Consider the following 6,014-nt stretch of genomic DNA (forward strand, 5'->3'; position numbering starts at 1 on the left):
AATGGAGCAGAATTTTTCGCTTCTCTGGTTGTACATCAAGTAGGGTCCCACCATTTGTGCAGTCATACATGTACTTAGGGTAATGATGTCCATCTCATTCCACCATCTTTCCTACCCCCGTGTCCCCTCCCTTTCCCCTGACCTTTGCCCCATCCAAATTTCCTCCACTCATCCCATGCCCCACCCCCAGTATGGATTAGCATCCACTTATCAGAGAAAACATTCGGTCCCTGGTTTTCTGAGATTGGCTTATTATGCTTAGCGTGATGTTCTCCAATTCTATCCATTTACCTGCAAATGCCATAATTTTATTCTCTTTTAATGCTGAGTAATATTCCATTGTGTATATATACCACAGTTTCTTTATCTATTCATCTATTGACCATTAAATTTCCAGTGGAACTATCCCCCAAGAAATTGAAGATATGGGGCTGGGGGGAGTGAAGACACTGAGTTGGAGAATTCAGAAGTAGCCAAATTCAGGGGGTAGCTGCATCTATTTGACAAAATAAACCCCCAGAGAGAGACAAGGAAGTGACCCAAGACAGTCTTGTAGGTGTGGTGTGGCCAGTTCCTGGGGTCCTCAGTTGCGTTGTTCCTCAGGTGTGTAAACCAACTGCACCTCTTTTCAATGTGATGTTGGGCATGTACAAAAACAGGGATGTCTTCCTTCCCTCTCATGTTTGGAATAAAATCTTCCACAGGCCGCGTGGGCTGGACAGTTCAAATGTCAGCCATTAACGGGAGCAAAAGGAGCAAAGGGGCCCTGTTGGGGTGAGGAGATAAAAGACTGGGGTGATTGGGAATTAGGCAAACGGTGCACATCTTCCTCCACAGCTTAGCATTTATTAAAGGCACCCAATCAGTTAAGTTTTTTATAATTATCCTCCCCCCAGGTCACATTTAATTATTTATCCAACTCATTGCTCAGTAGAGACCTTGACAAAGCCCTGATTCCATCTTCTGCTCCTGCAGGGCAGTGAGTGCCCACCGTGGGAGGGGAAGTGAAGTGTGCCCATGGCCAACCGGCTTCGTAAGCCCAATGACAACAGAACTGCCCATCACACCATCAGTGAACTGGCCAAATAAAACCTTGTATGTATGTAAAAACATACGACAGGGAAGATTAACAAAACTTACTTTTTCTCCAATGAAATTGTCCTATTTTAAAAGTATTATTAAAGCCCTTCCAATTCTCATTCCAGGGCCATATCTGGAGAAACCAGCCCCAGATTGATGGATGCAGGAGGAATCCAGTTCTGCCTTTTCAATCAATTCAGCTATCCCAGACCTTGCCCTGGCCCCATTTTTCTGATTTGGGCACAGATTCCACTGGGATTATCTGCCTTCTTGATTCTCCATTTGCCTTGAGTCTGAGGATTCCTTTGAAAGATCCAAATAGATGCATGGGTGTCAAATTGTGTAGGGTTACAGTAGACATTCATTTAACAGACAAGTCCTTTTTTCATATAATTTTTGAAATCGTTAATATGTACAGGCCCACCCTGAACCAGAACAGTGGGATCAAGCCTGGAAGAGGGTGAGCAGGAAGACAGTCCTTGAAGGGATCCATACACCTGGGCAATGGGGAGGAAACAGAGGCGAAAATTGGCAGTGGGAAGATGGAAAGGAAGAGAACACAGGCAGGAGAGGCTAGGGTGGAGTCTCAGCCAGCTAGGCTCCACCGGTGCTCCTCCTTTTGCTCTGTATATGGCCTTGGGCAAGATATTTAATAACTCTGAGTCTCAGTTTCCTTATCTGTAAACTCAGTATGAAAATTATCTGCTGCATAAGGTTGTGGTAAAGATAAACGGGATCCTTTCTCTATAAAGCCAAGCACATAACGAGTACTAAGTAGGTGGTCTCTCTTATTAACATTGTAGGCAGCTTCTGAGAACATCGCTGTGCTTCTTGTCTCTGGGTATTCACAACCTTGCGCAGCCCCCTCCAACAATGCAGCTGGCCTATGTGACCAGCAGAGAACCCCAAAAGTGACCAAATGTGAAGCTCTGAGGCTTCACAAAAGGTCTAGCAGCTTCTGCCCTGGTATCTCAGATCACTTGCTTTGGAGGAAACAAACCACCTCACCCTGCACACTCCAGCAGCCTCAGGGTACAACTCTTCTAACCTTTTGAGCTCGCTGTCTTGGAAGTTGATCCTTCAGTCCCAGCCAGACCTTCAGATGACTTGTCACCTCAGCCAACATCTCACTGCAACTTCATGAGCAGCCCTTAGCAGAGCCAACTGATTCCCATCCCCAAAGAAACTGTGAGATGAGATGAATCAGTATTGTTGCTTTATGCCACTAAAGCTTGTGGTGATGTGTTCTGCAGCAACGAGTAACTCATCCAGGAGGGTGATATTAATGAATGCTACACAACCATGTTCTAAAACTCAGTGACTTGAAAATAACAGAAATCATTTATTAATAGCAGTTTCCGTAGGTCAGAAAATCAGGTAAGGCACAGCAGGTCTGGCTTATCTTTGTTTTATGATATCCTGGGGATCAAGTGACACTTGAAAGCTGGGTCTGGAATCCTCTGAGGGCTCATTCACTTGCATATCTAGTAGTTGATATGAGTGGAGAGCTGAGGGCCTGTTGCACCCATTATTATAGGCTGAATGGCGTCCCCCACCAGATTCATATGTGGAAGCCCTAACCCCCAGTACCTCAGAATGTGACTATATGTGAAGATAAAGTCTTTAAGTAGTAATTAAATTAAAAAGAGGTGGTTAGGTTCGTGTTAGGGGTAAGCCCTGATTCAATCTGACTGGTGGTCTTATAAGGAGACTAGGACCTAAGAGACACCAAGGATGTGCTCAGAGAAAAGACCACGTAGAGACCCAATGAGGAGAAGGCAGCCATGGAGAGAGACCTCAGAAGAAATCAACACCTTGATCTTGGACTTCCAGACTCTAGAACTGAGAAAATGAGTTTCTGTTGTCTAAGCCACACAGACTGTGGTATTTTGGTACATAAGCCCTAGCAAACTAACATAGTCAAGCATGTCCTCTCCCTCTCTCTCTCTCTGTGTGTGTGTGTGTGTTCCAAAAACAATGAGGAGGGAGGAGAGAATCATCATCAGCTGGCCATGGCTGGCTTTCTTATAGAGAACCATGAACTCAACATAGGAGCTTTGAAAAACTAAGAACAATTTATATCTAAAAATCATAGAACAATAAATGCTCATTGCGGAGATAAATATACACAGATGAAAATGTAAGCACGTGTAATCTCAACACTCCAGGTAATCCATCCTCCACACCTTGCTGACATCCTGCTGAGCTCTTTTCCATGATAAGCTTACTCTTTTATTAAAAAGTACCATATTGTGGCCAGGCATGGTGGCTCATGCGTATAATCCTAGCAGCTTGGGAGGCAAAGAAAGGAGGATCTTGAGTTCAAAGCCATCCTCAGCAATGACGAGGCACTTAGCAACTCAGTGAAACCCTGTCTGTAAAAAAAAAAAAAAATAGTGCTGGGGGTATGGCTCAGTGGTTGAGTGCCCCTAAGTTCAATCCCTGGTACCAAAAAAAAAAAAAAAAAAAAAAAAAAAAAAAAAGGTACAATATTGAATGCTTCATGTTGGTTTTATTACATTTGATGCAATTTGAAATGTCTCACAACATTAAGTAAATATTATTTTACAACATAATTTTAATGATTTCTTAGACTGGCCATAATTTTATATAATCAATTCTATTTGAGGAATCAAACTGTTTCCAAGGGTTTTTTTCCTTCTTTAAATTTTGAAGGAATTATATATTCATAAGAAGTCTCAAAAATAGTATAGAGAGGCTTCATAGAACCTCTGTCTAGTTTCCCCCAGTGATTCCATCTTCCATAAGTTTTGTACATTACCAAATTCAGAAATTTGATGCTTGTATTAAGTTTGTCTAGTTATATGTCATTTTATTACATGTGTAGATTTGTGTAACCAGCACCATAATCAAGATATAAAACAACTCTATCACCACAAAATGTCCCTCCTGCTACCCCCTACATTATCACAAATACTACTTACACCCCTCCAAACCCTGACAACCACTGATATTTTCTCCATCCCTCTACTGTTAAGAATGCTACATAAATGGAACCATACATTATGTAACCTTTTGAGAATGACTTTTTTTCACCCAGCACAGTGCTTAATTGTTATATGTCTCAATTGTTTTTGTTATCTTTTTATTGCTAAGTGGTATTCTGTGGTATAGATGTATCATAGTTTGTCTTTCCAGTCACCGATAGAAGCACAGCTTATTTATTATTGGGAAGTTGTAAATAAGGAAGTCATGAACAAATTGCATACCAGATTTTTGTGTGAACACGAGTTTACATTTATCTGGGATAAATTCCTAGGGGTATGAATCATATAGGTGTATGTTTGTTTTTTCTTTTTTTCAGTGGTGGGGGGAAAAGCAGGGATTGAACACAGGGAACACTTAACCACTGAGCCACATCCCTAGCCCTTTTTATTCTGAGACAGGGTCTTGCTAACTTGCTCAGGGCCTTGCTAAATTGCTGAGGCTGGCCTCAAACTTGCAACCCTGCTGGCTCAGCCTTCCAAACCACTGCACTCAGCTCATTTTAAAAAAAGAAATTACCAAACAATTCCCACCAGCAATGTATGAGAGCCCACACTCACCAGCATTTGGAATTGGCATCATTTTTTTTTGAAGTGTAGCTGTTCTAATAGATGTATAATGATATTCCACTGTGGTCTTAATTTGTACTTCCTTAATGGATAGTGATGAACATCTTCACATGTGCTTTTTTGCCATCTAGATATCCACTTTGGTAAAATATCTATTCATTTCTTTTGCCTATTTAAAAATTTATGGCCCAGGATACAGTTTATCTTCACACACACACACACACACACACACACACACCAAGGATACTTTAAAATTATGTGTATTCTGTTGTTCAGAGAAATATTTTGTAAATATCTATTAGACCAAGTTGGGCTTTTCTATATTCTTGCTGACCTTTCTAGTTGTTCTTTCAATTGTTGCAAGAAGGATGTTGAAGTTTCCAATTATAATTGCAGATTTGTATATTTGTACCTTTAGTTCTACTAGTATTTGATTCATTTACTTTAAAGGTCAGTTGTTAGATACATTGGCATATTGGTTTATGATGTCTTTTTGACCTTTTTAATCAATTGTCTCTCTTTTATCCCTAGCAATTTTTATAATTATCTCTTTTTTTTATCCCTAGTAATTTTCCTTGCTCTTGATTCCACTCTATCTGTAATTAGTCTTTTGATTTATTATCATTATAAACAACACTGTTCTGTCTTTTCAGTCATCCACAATTATTATAATTTCTTGGTTAGAGGCTTTTGACTACTTGTTTTTAAAAGCTTCGGACTATTGAAAAATTGCCCTGAATAAATCTACTGCCTCCACACTTGGACATTATCATCTAAAGATATAAATTACAATTATAAAGTTATAATTATAAATGAACAATTATAAATTAATGACAGGTTTTCCTAACTTGATGTTAGAAAATACAGAAATAACTTTGTGGAGGTGGAGGTCCTGGTTAGTGGATCTCTAAATGACTTAAATTCATAAATCAAACATAGGGACACATGCATATTCTGAGAGCAGCAAATGCCAGTTGCAACATCCATAAGAACTGGGAGCAGTTGCCCTTAGGAGCTGGACAGCCCGGGTGGGATAGGATGGGGTGGATGATTGGAACACTTGGAAAGCAATGGCGTTTTTGTATTCAACTTCCCTGTAGCACATTTTTAAAAATTATGTCAAGGTATTGGTCATTTTGCCTTTACAAGTGACATTTGGTTATTGTTGTAATTTTCACTTAAATTTATTATCAACTTCTATAATCCTGTAAACCTAACGTCAAGTGTAAGCCTGGGGCATTGACTAACTCCCAAGACTGCGCACGCTGACAGGTCGGGTTGTCCTCCGGAGCAAACTACAACTCCCAGGACTCCACGAGCCTGGGGGTGGTCCCGGCCGAGGCCTGGACAGAGGAGTCC

This window comes from Spermophilus citellus (assembly GCF_964194105.1).
Source record: "Spermophilus citellus genome assembly, chromosome: 3".
NCBI classification, from domain to species: domain Eukaryota; kingdom Metazoa; phylum Chordata; class Mammalia; order Rodentia; family Sciuridae; genus Spermophilus; species Spermophilus citellus.